The sequence below is a fragment of the Aythya ferina genome, assembly GCF_964211825.1.
Source record: "Aythya ferina genome assembly, chromosome: 4".
Classification (NCBI taxonomy): Eukaryota; Metazoa; Chordata; class Aves; order Anseriformes; family Anatidae; genus Aythya; species Aythya ferina.
Window position 1 is genome coordinate 20938253 of NC_140300.1, and position 18789 is coordinate 20957041.

General features: G+C 33.6%; 1 long non-coding RNA gene across 1 annotated transcript in view; it reads right to left on the minus strand.

Annotated features, from left to right (window-relative positions):
* Positions 1 to 259: 259 nt before the first annotated feature.
* LOC311435869 overlaps positions 260 to 18789 on the minus strand; it is a 50904-nt gene continuing 32374 nt past the window's right edge. The window contains exon 2 of the long non-coding RNA XR_014692464.1: positions 260 to 1090. This is a non-coding gene — a long non-coding RNA (uncharacterized lncRNA). The remainder of the gene's footprint in view (positions 1091 to 18789) is intronic.

Here is an 18789-nt window from a genome sequence, read left to right on the forward strand (position 1 = left end):
TGTACATCACTATAAATCAGAATAAATTTTTTCTTTTTTTCAAAGTAATTCTATTTGTTCATTTTTTAGATACGTCTTCAGTTAAGGCATATTTTATCTAAATTTTGTTTAGATACTAAGTACTAGATACAATTCTCAAATATTTCGGATGATAGGGGAAATAGTGCAGAATTTATTATTTTATTTCATTTAATTTATATTATTTTTGTCTGGCTTTATCCTTGTAGCGCTAGAAACCAACATCACGCATCTTAAACTATTTCCAAGAACAGGAGTATTTTAATATAGCTGTGTGATCAGGAGAAGTTGCAGGTTTTAAGATCCTTGAAAACTCATCATTAATCTTCAGTTCTAATTTTGTTTATTTCAGTGCAGCATATAATTTATTTTAAAAGACATTGAAAAATTTAATTCTATAGCATATTATAAGCTTACTTTCTAAATAACATAACCATTCTTAAGTATCTTTCATACATGTCTTTATGTACAGAAGTACATATTAAACACCAGTATCAAAAGCCAGAGTCTTGTATTATCTCATGGAAGTCTGGATATTTCTTCAGAGGTAATTTTCAATTTCTCAGTGATTACATTTTGCAACAGCAGGTTTCATGCTTTACTTGTCTGGATACAGTGTTAATTTTGCTAAAGACAGGGATAAAAAGCTAAATTTTTCATCTTTTATTCTGATAAATCTCTGTTTTGGCCCAAAGTTGAACTTTGGCCACAAAAATATATGTCTATGCTGGTACAGTAGAGTTCCTGACTGATATGATTCCTGAAATTGAGTTTCTGTAGATTTATTGATCAGAAATTAGTCCAATTTTTGCAACACATTCCAGTAGACATAGATGTCTCATAAGACTTCATAAACACCTGCTCCCCTTTTCTTCGGCAGTACAGAGAAATGTATTTAAATATTTTGTCTGGTGTTACAATTTCTCCACTAAATTGAAGAATAGTCTTAAGCATATGCCTAAACATATTGTCATCTTTGCAGTAGCTTTCATCACTTTCTTACACATCAAGATGAACATAAATGAGTCTTTTGGGAATGCTCTCTGAAGTCCTCCATGTTTCATCTCTGAACCTGTGTAATGTAGGAAACACATGAAAACCATGCATATAAAGTAACAAAAAAAATGATGGCTATGATTAATATATTTTAATCTTGAAGTGAGAAGGAAAACAGGTAACACATTACAAATCCAGTTTGAACTGAAAAGAAAAAAATAACATTTTCTCTGTAACAATTTGTTCAGGTGTTTAGCTACTTGGTTTCATCCATCTATTTCCTGTAAACCCATTTTGTGTGTTAAATGCAGCATATTGGATCAAGGATAATCTCATAATATTTATGGTCTGTCAGGGTTCATTCATAAAGTACATTGTGGTGAAGCACTCAGATAAAATACTCTATTTTTTGGTTCTGATATGATCTGATTCTACAGGAAATATGCCTTAGAGCTTAGAGGAGGCCTAAGTGTATAAATGGATCCCTATTACTTTTTTGTTTGTTGAGAAAAAGGAACAAAACAGTTTCTTATGAGTATGCTTTCAGTTTTATCCAGAAAAAAGTACTGCTTCCACCAAGTTTAGTTTACAAAAATAAAAATAAAAAATAAAAAAATAAAAAATAAAAAATAAAAAATAAAAAAATAAAAAAATAAAAAAATAAAAAAATAAAAAATAAAAAATAAAAAAAATAAAAAAATAAAAAAATAAAACTGATTTTACACCTCAATGTTTCAGATATTTACTAATCTCACTGGGAAATTTCCAGTCCTCTCTAATCTTCAATCTTCTTTCTACATTTCTTTCTTAATTCCTTCACCTTCTTTTTGCCTAAGAAGAACAATATGTCCAAGCAGCCTTACTATCAGTAAAACAGCAAATATTCTTTCCAGACTCATATTCACAGAAAACAAAAACAGAGAAGGAGATGATAAAAAGCTAATGAATTTAATTTTCTTTTCTATGTCAAGGAGGTGATATAATGCTCTCTTATTGATGAGTTATATGAGACAATATTTCTGTGTACAGACACCAGCACATCTAGAACCTCACAAGACACCTGGTTCAGAAAGATAACAGTTCCTTCTTCAATTTGTTCAAAATTTTACATATTTTTTGAAGAAGTTCACTCCTATCTTTTTCTGGATTGCCAAACAACACAACATGATTAAGATTTTTCTCTTTCTTTTCATATAACCCTCATTTTCTCCTGTTATTCTCATTCCTACATGCTTTTTCACCCCAAATGTTCTCCTTTCCTACTTTTCTTATAGCCTTAATAAATAATAATAATAATAATAATAAAAAAACCTGTGCACTACCCCATTATTTCAGATACTTTTTAGTCAGATTCTTTTATTTCTCTATTTTAATCAAATTTTCTTGTCCCTTGCTTATTTGCTTCCCTGACTGTCAGCTGTAAAACCAAACCTAGGTTCAGCTGAAAAAAGATCACGTCCTCTTCTATTAGACAAAACAACTACTGTATTACATAACCAAATCTTTCTCGAGCACCTTTAAAAACTTGCTGAGGCAACAGATAGTTGTTGCTGACTACAGAATGGGCAAAAAATCTTATCCTCTGTTGTGTTAAGTATGTGAAAGTAATTATTGATAATCAAAATTCACCCTAGTGAATGTTTAAATTAAAATAAACTGGTCCACAGAGACCTTTGAAAAATACCCTGCAAATAAAAACACTAATGCATTTGCTACTAGCACCAGGCCTTGGAGAGAATGTGTTTAACAACAGAAGTTTAATGACTATCTTGTTCTAAGAAAGTATTGTGGACTGATGCCTTGAAACTGGCTTCATAATCAGTCAGAACACATTTTAAGAGGATTTTATTTGCAAGTTTTAACCATCAATCTTGGCTTAAATCTATAATCTCCGGTGGGTTGGTCATTTCTCCAACAAAGAATTTCAGCACCAGCTGTTCAACGTTTGCCAAAGCTCTGTAAATTGATTGATTTCTCACAGTTCACACCCTCAGAATGTAGTTGGTCTATTGGTCCCTATAATCCTGAATGACTGTGTGTATTATAACATGCACGACATCAGAATTAATTTGTATTTGTGACTAGAATACATTCTGTATGCTTTTAAGTTTTAAACTTATTTATTCATTTATTAGGTCAATATATTATAAGAATACTATTCTACAAATACATGTGCTGCTAGCATATTTGTATCCAAGGAAGCCTCGATATGTCACAGTCTGGGAACAAAATTTTATAACCGTAAATTCAACTTTACCCAGTGAAAGGAACCTTGAATGGCAGAAGATTGGAGGAAACATACCTAAAGAGCAAAAGCTACTCTTAACCACCATGTTTCATGTTCTTTGTGATTAAATTACAAAAATGTCCATCTCTGTTTATTTTCTTGGATTTTTAATAACTGTTTGTATTAAGATACTTAGTAAATACTATAATAATTTCTTAATCAGCATTGAAATACATACAAGTATTTCCTATCAAGGATATCTCATGAATATTTTTAGTGGGTCTTGTACACCCTGTGGATTAAAACATGATGAAAGGATATATTTTTATATTTAAAACCTATATTTAGCAGTAAGCATTGAGATGCTTAAGAAGTAATACAGCAATCAGTGCTTTTCTGACTTACTATCAATAAGGCTAATTTAAAAAATCAGCATATTCCTACAGATTCTATGAGGGCTAAAAGAAATCAAAAAGATCTCTCTTATTTATTTATTTATTTTTATTATTTTTGTACATTCTATTTGTAGTTGGTTCTAAAAAGACATCCTGGATATATTTTAAAACATAAGTCCAGACAGTTGAACTCCAGTCCTGTTCTCCTCCTTCAACATTCTTGGGCTTACTGGCAGTTCTTGCCGTAACAAATAGGGCATAAATGGCTGCTGATAAAAAGAAATACTAAAATTGTAATAAAGTAATAAGAATTCTGAATTCAAAGAAAATAACAAAGCAGATATTTTGTAGGTTTGCCCCTAAATAGGCTTTACCCATCTCTGTCCCAGACTCCCCTTCCCCGCCCCCCCCCCAACACACACACACTGCCAATTAAATTGTGGCTTCACAAGGAGGAAACATTACAGATGTTCAGTGGAAAGCTTTCAAATTAAATAATAACAATAATATTGTCATTTACTCACTTATACAAAAATATATTTTCTCTTCAGAAGTTATTAGAAGTGCCTGGCCTTCATTTCATCTGGGACAATGTGACAATAAACGGATACATCATGTCTTGATTTCACACATTTTGGCATCCCAGCATGCACTGGAAAAAGAACAAGTGAAAGAATATGGTTATTTACTTAAAAAAATAATAATAATAATAATCCTGCAGATATTGACAATATCACTAACATTAAAAAAAAAAAAAAAAAAAAAAAAAGTAAGAAAAACACATTGAGCAGCTTTGAAAGCTTTGAATTCCTAATTCCTGAAGTGCAGAAAAACATAATGTATTTTCTTACTATTTAACTTATCTTTGCTATATGAAATAAAAATTTATGTGGTATTCTTACATTCTTGGTAGCACAAATGTTTTACAGAGCTAAAAGAGTTTTACATCCCTAAACCTTTCATTAAAAATCATCAGCAAAATTAATAATATGACTGTATTTTCCCCATAGTTAGAAACTGTAATCATCATCAGAGAATTTTACCAGATGGCTTGGTTAGAGACAGCAACAATTTTTGAATGCTTTCTGATATATTGGGAAGAGTATTACTCAGAATGTTCTTGCAGTTCATCTTCCTCAAATAGAATTTATAGTTTCCGAAAAAGATCTTTTTCTTTCTAAAATCATTTTCTGTTTTGTTATTGTTTTGTTTTTCTTTTTTTAATAAAGGTTTATATTAAATATTTCAGTAGCATTTTTCAATCTATCTTAAATAAAAAGTCACATAATATATTTGTGTTTCCAAAACAAATAATCAAAAAAAAAAAAAAAAGAATAAAAGAACAAAAAGAACAAAATCTTTCAGATAAATACAATTCTACATAGCACTAAAAAGAAAATAATAATGATAATAAACTTCTTGAGGAAAGTGTAGAAGATATAAACTTTAGAATGGGTAATGATACATTGCCATATGGTAAAATCAGGTAAGAATGAGATAAAAATTGGCTAGACCAGATTAAAAAGAGAAAGTATTCCTTTCAGTGACCTGAAAATGCTAGGACATGGAAATGGCTTTACTTGAAATCATTAAAAGAATCTTGTTTTCCTTCAATGTCTCAAAGGAGAGAAAGCATAACAAAAGACTTAACAGATTTCTAAATTGTGAATGTTAATGAAATATAAAACACAGCTGGTGCCATCAGATTAATGTCACATTAGTTCCAATTATGTGGAAATATCTAAACAAAGAACTGAAGATAATAGCCAATAGATTCAGCAGATTCCTGTTTATCAACTAGCTAATACATGTATTTTTGACTCAGATTGTTCAGATACAAGGAAAAAAGAAAGATAAAATATAAGAACACTTCTAAGTGACCATTACACACTTAGCCTCAATCCATTGCTACTGACATAAATAGCCAAATGTAGTGACAGGAAAATACTGTCTAAGAAAAGAAACTAGCTCTCTCCTCTTTCCAGAGGACTGCAACATCTAATAGTGAAGCTCTAGACAAACATTTTTGAAAGGCAATCTAGAGAACAAATGCTTAAAGGTCCTCTCAACTTCATGTTCTCTTGAAAAACTTTTGCTATCCTCATACATTGCAATTGAATATCAAAGATCTCTGAAGGGAAATATTTTTTTTGTAATACTTTTTTAATACTTAGACCAAGGTTCCCTTTCTGCAGAAGGCTTAATCCTTGAATCTGCGTATCTTGCCTTAATCTATTATGCATATTTTCAGATGGAAGAGAAAAAGAACATGAATAAGGGAAATGAATGACTGAAATTAAGGCAGAAGATTTTTAAAGTTGACTAGCTACATCGAAAATTTAGTCTGGAAGAATTTTAAGTGAGAAAAAAGAAGACTTACAGTCAGATGTGCTTAGGTAGAACATATTTTTAATCCAGATGAGTGATTTATAAAGATTAAAGAGAGACCTGAAATAGATGATAGTACTTTTAAAACATGCTGCTTATTCAAAAATTGCTTTTATAAGAGGAGTATTATCACCCACAATTTTTATTTCAGTTACAATATCTTTTCAACATGGATATGGGCACAAAGATCAGTGTTTACTGTTAGGAGAATAAATTATTATAACTAAAGCCGATGTGTTGGGTTGAAATGACTGATTACACTTGAAAGTTAATGCAAAAGACAACTGAGTCAAAGTCTGTTATACTAGGAACAAAAATAACATTTTGTTCTTGTTGTTTGTTTGTTTTTTATCCTGAAGGTAAGTAAATGGCTGAGTTTCAAGGTCAAGGTGTTTTGTTTAAAAAATAATATATAAATGCATTCAGAATTCAGTTCTATGTATGAAAGAAAGCTAACCTTTTAAATTGTGCTTGCACAAATTCAATTGCAGTATTATTAAACTTTATTTGTGCTAGTGTAACCAACTTTTCCAACACTTAATACTGTTTCAAAAGCCCGGTCCGCATTCTCTCAGAGACAGTAATGTGCAAATACTTTGATCAGCACTCTAGCAAAACATTCTTTTCTGAATCCTGTTACCCCAATAGTCATTGCAATGAAAGATGATGCAAGAAGAAATTTCTGATCCAAATTCTTGGCTCCTCTCATGTTCTTGTGATAGAAAACAGTGATTCTTTCTGTGAAAGGGATTCTTCATCTTTACAGAAGCTATTCATCTGGTGATAGATACACATATACTACAGGTATGTGTAAGACTGCAGAATTGCACCTGTAAGTGAAAGAAAAAGAATGTTAGGAGCTAGGGAACTGACAGAAAACACAGCCAAAACTAATGGATATGAAAAAAAGAACAGCTGTATCAAGGAGAAACAAATAGATGTAGAGCTAGAAAGGAAGATAGACATAATTCTGTAAAAGGATTTGGGATAAATTTGGTTGTCAGAGAGCATACCTACTGTTTCTTTCAAATAACTAGTTCTCACTTGTTTTGAATCATCCCTGAAAATTATTACCCATTCTTTATTTTAAGAAATTTATTTATATTTATATTGCTTATCAAATTAAAAAGAAGAAAAAAATAAATCAAACTCTCACAGAGGAGTATTAAACAACATTGTCATCAATTAAATCTAATTTTCAGTATAGAACTAAGCATGAAGAAAGTCATATTCTGGGGAAAAAAAAAAAAAAAAAGTGGCAAAGAGATACTTCTTTTTGTTTTGAGAAGTATAAAACTGCAAATACAGCATGGATTTAAGATATTTTACATGTTACCATAATCTTCTTGGTTTTTATTTTTAACCAAGGTAATAGCATGCAAAAAGAAAAGATTAATGCTAATTGATGATTAAGTGAGGAACAGGAGGAACAGGCAGAGGCATCAGTACTTTTAGAGAAAGTGTTCAGTGAGTGCAGTGAATATAGAAACATTACCCAAGTATTCAGGAATACAATAAAGAAAGCCAAAGCTCAGCAGGACTTGGAAATGAGGAAGAGAGATGAAAGGCCAAAAGAAGGCTTCTACAGATACAGATGAATGATAAACCTGAGGAAAATGAGATCCTGATGCAAAAAGAGATGGGAGAACTAGCAACAAGAGACCCAGAAAAGGGTGAGCTACTCCGTTTTCTTTGCTTTTGTCCTTAGCAACAACGGTTTCTCAAACCACACAGGATTATGTTGAAGGACTCTGAAGGACTGCAGTACTATATATTATACCTATTTTCATAAAGAATAAGAAAATAACTCTGAATTAGCCTTTGTAAAACTAAGTTCTTAATACTTTGATACTAAGCAATTTGAAAATATGGATGCAAAATACTTGCAACAGAACCATTAAAAAGCGTATCACATTTCTTCTGGTCATTCACAATGCCAATGTTTTCCAGCACTGATTGATAACACTGATTGAGTTTTGTTATGATAAGCATGAGAGAAACACCAGAACTATCTTATCTATTCTTTCAGCTGAAAAACAGGAAACTATTTTAAATGTAATCCTTTTCTTCTGTGGTTTACATCATTGAAATATCTGAATATTTAGGATCATCAGTTTATATGCAGCAAGTAAAAGAAGAAAGGTGTGTGTGTGTAGGTTTTATGTTACTATGCTAGTGTTCTGTCTTTCACAAGTATCTTTGCTTCTGCAATGAAAAAAATTGGTTGACTTGACTCATATAAAAACATTCATAAACTTCTTGTCCTCACTTTGCATTCTGCCCATAGAAAGATGATACATACAAAATCATACAGGACTTCCATAGACTCTGTCATTTAAACCTTTGCCAAAATTTGTATCAGGCTATGTGATTCAGTGTCCTGTTTTCAGCTGGGATGGTGCTGATTTTCTTCTTAGCAGCAGGTATGGTGCTGTGTTTTGGACTTAGAAAAAGAATACTGCTGATAACATACCAACCACTTGTTGCAGAGCAGTGCTTACATGGAGACAAGGACTTCTCAGCTTCTCATGCTGCACAAAGAGCTGGGAGGGGACACAGCCAGGACAGCTGACACAAAATGGCCAAAGAGGTATTCTTAACTGTATGACATCATGCTGAACAATAAAACTGGGGGGGTGGCAGAGGAAACATAGCTCTGGAACTGGCAGGGCATCAGTCAGTTAGTAGTGATCTTTTTGTTGTTGCTGTCATCCATCTGTTCCTCGCTCCTCCTTCCCCCCCACTTTACCCCCTTCTTATTAAAAAAAAAAAAAAAAAAAAAAGTCCTTTTATCCTTTTCTCAACCTTCAAGTTCTTGCCTTTTCTTTTCAAGTTTCTCCTCCAAACTATCTTGGGGGTGTGAGTGAACAGCTGTATGGTGTTTAGCTGCCTCTTGGATTAAGCCACAACAAGTATATTTTTGTTTTGAACCAGCACATTATTAAAAAGATCTCTTTTAAGCAATACAAATTATTCTGGAGCTTATATTTGGCTACACAAAATCCTGTCAATATAAACTTCCTATATTATTGTAACACTGACTATTTTTTTCCAAGTATGTCATTAATACAAATTAAAGATTAAAAAAAAAAAAAAAAAAAAAAAAAAAAAAAAAAAAAAAAGGAAAGAAATAAATTATCTTTTTGAAACATTTGGTGTTCTGAAACTAAGGTAAATGCTTGAAATGCATATATTTTATTTTCCAGCTGCTGTACTTGCTTTTGGTATTTATATTTTGAAATATTTCTAACAGGTAAATCTTGAATCTGTTACCAGTGAAACCTAAAATTTTAACATTGGGCATCTACTGCAAATATGTTCTACAGTTACTTGTTCTCATAGTATATCGGGTATTTTGCTATAAATATATTAAAAGTACTAGCATTCCTTCTTTAAATCTGATTGGTTCAGTAGTTTTTACACACAAGCCATAATATTTCTAAGCAGAGGTGCTTAGAAAGTTCATGAATTTAATTTTTTCTTCTGTACTCATTTCTATGTGCATAATTACTTGTAGTAGGACCCAGTCCTGCAAAAGGTAATCGTACTGGGTCTGGCTGGGATGTTAACTTTCCCTGCAGCAGCCCATACAGTGCTGTGCTCTGCAGTTGTAGCTAGAACAGCAGTGGTATCACACCAGTGTTGGATCTGCTGCTGAGCAGTGCTGGCACAGCATCGGGACTCTAACCCTCCTAGGGGGTGAGCAAAAAAGTGAGAAAAGAAACATCACCAGGGCAGCTGACCTAAACCAACCAAAGGGATATTCCATACCATATGATGTCACACTCAGCAATAAAAGGTGGAAACAGGAAGAAGAGGAGAGGGGTGGGCTCTTGTGAAAATGTTGGTCCTCCTCCCAAACACCGGCTACATGAGTTGAGGCCCTGCTTCAAAGACGTGGTCAAGCATCGCTCATTTGTGGGAAGTAGAGAGTAATTTCTTTCCTCTGCAGTTCCACATAGCCTTTATTTGTTTTGTTTGGTTGGTTTTTTCCTTTTTTTCCCCTTTAGTTAAATTGTTTAGTTAATAATAATTTTTTAACTATTTTTAATAATAATTTTAATAACACTTTTCAGAATCCAATGTATTGCATTTTTTTTCCCCAAATATTCATTAAAACACACACAGAAGAATACACTTAACCATCATCTGGAAATTGTTTGTAATATTCTATTACTTATAAATTAGTTTTGGCAATGAATTAAGATAATACCAGTGTATTCCACTGAGGAGCATTCAGTGTGATTTTTAACACAATTTTTAATAACTATTTGCAGTGAGGACTGTCAAGGTCATATAGGTTCTACATACTATAGATGTTTTCTCATCATATTTCATGACACAGGGCATTAATCAAGCTAGGCAGTGTATTCTCAGCCCATTCAATATGACTTCAAAGTAAATGAAGCTCAGTTTTTGTTTTTGTTTTTGTTTTTTTATAAAGGTCTCGTAGTCTTAAATGCAAGTGAACAATAGATTTATTTTTTTTTTCTGACTAGTTACTGTACATGTATTACATTGTTAGGCAACTTATCACTAATTCATCCATCCATTTTCATTATGAATTATGTGAGTTAAGGAATGCAGATATCACCATTTAAAGCTGCAAACTACGGAAGTAACTTCACAATAACCACTGAAAAGACAAAGAAATATTTTTTAATATTTTGTTGAAATGCCCTTGCTTAGTTTAAATCTTTTCAAATGGATAGGGTCTCATCAAATAAGTGTAAACAAATCTGTTAAAACATATTTTTATGAATAAAAAAATGCAACAGCAAATAAAAGAAGGAATAAAATTCCTTCAAGTATAAGTTTTATAAAATATTTAGAAAAACAAAACTAAACATTTACATGTAGCCAGCTCTCTGATGTCACAAGACAAATTACCACTACAGCAAATAGTGACACTTTAACTGCAGCAAGTGATCATTGTTTATCTCTGTTTACTCCATTACTCCAAATATTACCTATCATACTAGCTAACCAGTAACTAACATTTGGCAAATATAAATGTGCCATAATTTCTAACTAAGCTATATCTGTTGTAATTTGTATTTCTAATTCAAGAATACTACCTCAGTATCTCACCTCTTTTTTTAAATGTAATTTATAATTAACTATGCAGGTATGTAATTTTATTAAACAGGAGCAACTATGTTTCTGAACTCAAAACCAAGACAAAACAGATACACTGATACATGGATATAGCTAAAATATTTTATTCTTTTGTATACAATGCAAAGTGCTGTTACACACATAAATTAGCATTTTACAGAGGAACGAGAGCAATATCATTACCAAAAGGACAAGTTTTTCACACAGAAGGCATCCAAGTAGCAGAAAGCTAGAAAACAAAGAATGGGAGAAATGCAAGGTACTGCAAAAGTATGTTCTGACTAATAAATGAAGATGACTGGCAAAAACAAAATCAAGAAAAACAGTATCAGAAGCTGATAATAAGGCCCTGTTTTTGAGAGGGGAACAAAGAGCATAAATATATCAAACATGAACAAGAAAGATGGAAACACCAAGAGGTGTATTGCTATTGATGAATTTATTGATGAATTTGTTCAGTTTTACAGTTTAAAACTGTCCTTAACACACCCTCAACTTCTAAATAGTCCCAGCACAGCAAGCTCTAACATGCCGTTTATGCAGCACAGCCCATGTAACTGGCTTGATTTGGATTGTGGATCTAATTCTTTTATTTGGGACTGCCTTTGGCCCCTTATTCACACATGCTCCAGGCCAGCTTTGCTCCAAATACAAATAACTCAAAATCCTTGTCCCAATCCACCATCTTTATCAGTTTCTTAAACTCTAGTGATATTAGCTAGTGATATTAGTAGTAGAAAAACTTCCAGAAGAATAGGATAGTTCCATTCCTCCCCCTTTTTCTCATCTCTGGGAATGCCAGTGATCCTCATTCTTCCTAAGCCCTGAAAATATGCACTGAAATACAACATTCCATATCAACAATAATATACTTGCTAACTTTTTAGCACCAGTCTGTGAGTTAACACAAGACTGATACATTTTGAACACAAAGAACAACATCAATGTAAAGCAAAGAAATTTAAAAGTTCACAAAACTGTCCAGCTACCTGTCCACAAATCACTAAGCTTATGTGGTGATACCTTAAGACAATATTTATGTTTAAAACAATATAGACTGTTTATGACACCTTAAGAGCAATATTAGTCCTCATTACTGGAGGTTGAAAGAAACTGAAACAGATTTTTTCCTTATTCCTTTTTCCTAAAAATAGTCAAAGTAAATTTAAAGAGGTCATGAAGAGTTTGGCACACAGGTCAGACCTTTAGCAAGTTACAGCTCTTTCCCTAAGATGTAACACAGAGGATTATTTTCAGTATGCTTCTAAATATCAAGATTTAAAAATAAATATATAGATATTCAGTTAAGTAAAGAAAATGTGAAAGTGATCTTGCAGCAGAGCTTTTAACTTTATCTTATCCTGTGAAATATTGCAATTTCCTAGGCATGGGTTAAAGTAATGATGGAGATTTTGTTTAATTTTTTGCCCATCAGTAGAATATTTCCAAATTCCTCTAAACAAAACAATGCTAAAACGCAAGAACTTATATTTTTTATACTACACTGACTGTGTATATTACTCTTTAAAGAGGCTCATGCATTATCCGGAAGATTGTCTCGGTAACAGGTATCATGATTTAACTGATGAATATTTCAGAGAAAATAATCTCATAACTTCTTTTATTTCTCTAATAAAATTTTTTGGAAAGGTAAAACAGTGACCAAGCAAGACATTTACTTTTTACCTAATTGTAAAACTTTTTTTTGAAGTCCATTCACAGAAGCAAAGGAAATGAAAAGCAACATGATATATCTAGAGAGGAAGAATTTCTTTCAGATGGGCTTTTATCCAAAGGCACTTCATTAAACCAGACCATGGAAGAAAAAAGGGGGGGGGGGAGGGGGGAGGTGGAAGGGATTAGTATCAGTCTATCTCTTGGTAATTAAATTATTTTCATTTGGGTGTGTTGAGGGGGGAATGCCTTGATTCTAATTCCATGCTTAAAGCATATTTGAATGTGTTGCACAAAACATAATAGGATGAACAGTATAAAATGAGAAAAAAACAGACGAAATCCGATATTACAAGCATACCACGTCTCACCTAACAAGTAAAACATGTGGGTCCAAATCATTTGGATACAGAATAAAATAAAATGAAATAAAAATCCTATCTGAGAAACCTAACCATTTTGCAAACCACCAAAAAAAAAAATCTATTATAAGGATGTTTGTCATGAACTAACCTGGTGAAAAAGGTAAATCTGCTGTGACTTCTGACCACCTGTTTATCTCTTGACTTCTTAGAGCTGCTTGATGGAGCTGGTTGCAGTATCTGTTTCACCTCCCATGGGACTGTCTTGTTCGCTTCTTTGCCCAGCCTAACTTAAAAGTATATATTTTACATTCTTCCTGGTGCTACTCTGTCAACATGTGAATCTTAACCACCTGGTACTAGCTTTGGGATGGGCCATTTACTTCCATATTTTTTAAGCTGACAGGATATAAAACTAGAGTTAACTTTTACAATTTATACTACAAATCTATGTTTAGGTGCTTTTTATTGTCTTTTTGAGTGCATGAATATAACAGTTGTGTTTTTTTCCAACACAATTTTTTTCCTCTTTTTAATTTCATGTGAAATTATATAGAAAAATTCAAACAACTCACATATGCTTTTGAACACTACACAAAGGCCTGTTTATGAATAAAATGATTGGGAGGGAAAAAAAAAAGCTAAATAGCCAGTTTTAAAATGTCTGTAAGGTACAATATTCATACATTCAAAATTTCTATGGTTAATACTCATCAGAAAGTCAGCATTAAATAACTGATTTGATCAATCAAAAGAGCTTTCATGGACTCCAAGCATTTTTTCTGTATCTGTGTTAGACTTGTGAAGCATGGCTAAAATAGTAACTTCCCTATGAGTTTTCTTTGCTTATTTCTTTATTGGGAAACATTATAGTAAAATGTTGAGCTGCTATTGCTGTCACAGTGCTTCACCACAGTTCAAATCTCCCAGTTTTGACATAATCCTAAATGTGGAATCCATTCTAATTACAGCAAACAAAACTATGAGGTAGGTGGGTACGTTGAACTTATGTATTGTTGGAACCAACGCAATTCTGTGTTTTAACAATGACAATTACATATAAAATTATATGCAGTTAGGTAATTTACTTAAGTGGAAAATCTTAACACAGCAATTTGTGATCTAGACCATTATGACTGTCGTTTTGGTTTCACTTTTAGAAAATTATTTCATAAAATATATTGTGCCAAGAATGTTCTTAAAAAGATAATTATTTTAAAAATCTGTATGACATAATGACATTAAGATATCAGTATATGTGGATAAAGATGCATATGCCAAAAAAAAAAAAAAAAAATCATATTATTAGATACCCTCAGAAATATTGAACAAATAAATAAAATTCCAGCATAACTACCATCATTTTACTATCAGAGCTCAAAACAGTGACTTTTATTGCTATGAAATTAGCTGTGTGAAGGGGAAAAAAAAAAAAAAAAAAAAAAAAAAACACCTGTAAGACCAAATGTAATTATTTAGAGAACAGCATGGAATGTTGTTCTCTATCAAAAGTTTATAAAAGACACATACAGAACTCTAAAGTAATCAACAATGGGCTTCCATATCACTTCACTGCTTTAAAGGTTGTGTGTTTTTTTTTTTCATGTTCTATAACAAAGAACTAAAGTTGTATAAGAAAGCTCTGATAAAATTATTTTGGAGATCAGAAATATTTAGCTTTGTAAATATAAGTTAATGAAAAAATAATAATCACACATTCTTACAACGTGCTACTGTTTATCGTAGCTATAGACTTTGAAATTCAATCATGTAATCAGAAGACTGATTTTAAATATATATAAATATATGGAAGACTGAAGTAATTAAGATCACAAAGTAAACGTTGATTCCTCTGTAGAGAGAGTTGTAGCATGTAATAAATATAGAATCTGCACAGACACAGTCTTATGTAATCTTATGGCATACCTATAAATCCTGTGTTTACACCTAGACAAACCACTTATTCTATAAGTGAAATGAAAGGTGCATTAATACAAAGAAAATAAGTTTGTCTCCTTTTCCTTAGAAAAAAACTCTTAAAAGACAGAAGTTAAAATAAATTAATAAATTAATAAATAAATAAATGTTGCAGGAATAACTCTATTGTAGGAACTGAGTAAACACTTATTGCACTGCCTTTAAATTCAGAGTTCCTTATTTCAAGTCCTTTGTGTCCACGCCTCAAACAGCTGCAGGTGCCAAGTGGGAAACAACACAAGCCTAAATTTCCCTTTCTGGAAAGCCAGTTAGTTCAATTAAGATCCTAGACCAATATGCAGACAATGTGAAGGATTCAGAGACATTGGCAAAGACACATATATGTACACACATATGAAGGGCTCTAAACATTCCCTAACTCTTGGATGACTGTGTGTCCTGGTTTCAGATAGGATAGAGTTAATTTTCCTCCTAGTAGCTGGTGTGGTATTGTGTTTGGGATTTAGGATGAGAATAATGTTGATAATATGCTGAAGTTTTATTGTTGCAGAGAAGTGCTTACACTAAGCCAAGGACTTTTCATTTTCTCACACTGTCCTGCAAGCAGGCAGGCTGGGGGTGCAGCAGGAGCTGGGAGGGGACAGACCCAGGACAGTTGACCCAAACTGACCAAAGAGGTATTCTATACCATCTGACGTCCTGCTGAACAATTAATATGGGAGGGCTGTCTGGGGTGGGGGGAGTGGCTGCACAGGGATAGGCTGGGCATCATTGTTCAGTGGGTGGTGAGCAATTGCATTGTGCATCACTTGTTTATACTCATCATTATTAGTAATACCATTATCATTATTATTATTACTATCTTCCATTCTTTTCTGTCCTAATAAACTGTTTTTATCTCACCCCACAATCTTTCATTTCTTTCTAATTCTCTCCCCCATCCCAGAAAGGGAGGGGAGAGGGTGAGTGAACAGCTGTGTGGTGTTTAGCTGCCAGATGTATTAAATCACAACAGTCTTTCTGAAGCCCAACATGCAGCTCAAAGGGTTGAGATAATGACAGATCTGACCACAGAGTGTTAAAACAAAATTGGTATTAGACCTGCTTAAATGTTGCTACTCACAATGCTGACTGCTTGGATCTCAGGTCTGCTGTGCCTGTTTTCCAAATTGAGTTATATAGCGTTACTTACTGTACATGTATGTGTTCCCTGTCATGCTGTTTATCCTTTCCAGGATCTGGTTTAAGATTATTATTTTTTTTTACTGTGTAACACTGGATTATGATATGACAAAATTGCTAGTCATGAGACTAACCTGGTATATGTACTCAGCACTGCCATCAACTCTATACTTTGGAAACCATATCTCAGAAACTATTAACAATTACACTTATTACCTTTTTTCTTCAGGGACCAACCTATGGAGAGGACAGGGGGAGATATTTTTTCCTATTTGTTCACTCTCCCTTTTTCCTTCACCCCAATCTTTTCCTCCAGGCTAGTTAGGATAGCTATTTATGATTTTGAATATCCTTGGGATGTTCAGACCAGCATGTTATTGTTATGTCTTCTGAATGCACTCCAAATTTTGTTTAAGGTTAAAAAACTACTTGGGAATGCCATCCAGAAATCTGTCCTGAGGCAGGATAGTTGTGAGTAGCAGGGAGTGTGGGAGGATATGGGCAGGCATCTAGAGCAGGGGGCACCTCCAGTGCTTTGGAAATTCACCCCTGAACAATTGCAAAATCCTAAAAAACTGGTAGAATGCTTGAAAAAGGGGTGTAATCACTCTGGCAATTCCAAACAGATACACAAACCACTGCAATGTGCTGGGGTTTGCCCTATGCCTATCAAGCTGCAATTGATGCCACTATAATCCTAGTGACAAACCCTGCAGCTACTCCAAACCCTACAACAGGCCCAGCAGCCACTGCAACCCCAGCTGCCACTCCAACCCCTATGACTAGCACTGTGGCTGTTCCAATCCCTGTGACGGGCACTGCGGCTGCGTCAGGGAAACAGACTGTAGCAGTGCAAGTTGCTCCTGTAACCAATATGAAGCAATGGATGTCAAGTTGTTTAGAACAGAGAAGAACTCCTACTCAGACTAGGGAGGAAGAAGATGACAAGACAGGCTACTCCACAGTGGCTGGGCTATCACACAAATGGGAAGATGAAGAGGAAGATATCATAAAAGCATCAATAACTACCCGAGGCCTATCCCAGCCTGAGCTACAAAATATGCAAAAGGATTTCAGTCATTGTCCAAGCGAGCACCTTGTCACCTGGCTGCTCCAGTGCAGGGACACCGGATCCAACAGTCTAGAATTAGAGGGCAGGGAAGCCAAGTGGATGGGTTCCCTTACTAGGAATGCAGGCATTGACAAAGCAATTGGAAATAGAGCACAAATCTTCACCCTCTGGAGGCATCTCCTGTCAGGTGTGAAGGAAAGGTATCTTCAAGGAAGATCTTGTATGTCAACCAGGCATAATGGATCACCATGGAGAAGGGAATCCAGTACCTGAAGGAATTAGCTGTATGAAAGGTGATTCATGAGGACCTAGACCATGACCAGCTATTCAAAGATCCAGATGAAGTCAAGTGTACACGACCCATGTGGCAGAAGTTTGTATGGAGTGCACCATCATTATATGCCAACTAATTGCCAATAACAACCTGGAATGACCATGAGGAACCCATGGTGGATGAACTGGCTAAACAACAGTACGAAGAAAGTCTCTCGTCTTCCCTAGAGGCCTGCATCTTGGCTGTGGAAAAACTTTCTCAAGAGTTTCACCAACTGAAAGAGAATACTTTAGAGAAACTTTCTGTTCAACCAACTTAGAGAGAATTCACTGTGTCATGACAGCAATAAATAAATAAATAAAACAGTTGGGGAAGATACATCAGGATACATCAGATACATAACAGTCTCCTCAATGATTTGGGGGGGGGGGGACACACACAGGAAGGGTACTGGGATGACTAGGAAGCATAGCAAACTAGAATCTGATGCTGCTATGTTATTAGTGAATCAGGGAGCATAAGTAAACAATACACAGTCATACAGATGAAACATTGTTAAAGACAAAATGGCTAAATTGAATCCTGTATTAAAATAATAATAATAATAAAGTCTAGATTTATATATTTGTTCATGATTCTGTGGGTTTATGATTCTGTGAGTGGACTATATTGGCAGGAATTCAGATGAAGCAGCCTTTTATAGAGGTTTTAATGCTTTTTCAGTGAATTTGTGATCACAGAATCACAGAATTTCTAGGTTGGAAGAGACCTCTAGATCATCGAGTCCAACCTCTGACCTAACACTAACAAGTTTGCTCCTAGAGTGTTGGTATTTCTCTAGATCTAGTGCAGGTGAAACAAACTAAAATCATAAGAATCAAAAGAAACAGAATAAATAAATAAATAAATAAATAAATAAATAAATAAATAAATAAATAAATAAGGACAGCTTCATCATTTGTCTTTGGCTAGATTCCACAGAGATGTAAGGCCATCCAAATCATCATGACCAAGGGAAAGGAAAACATTTAAAACTTGTGTTCCACATGAAATAACAGGAGGGTAAGATAACCTCTCTCCTACCAAAACAAATACTATAATAAACTCAAGAAAAGGAACAAAACAAAAAGTAATGTTTTCTTGTA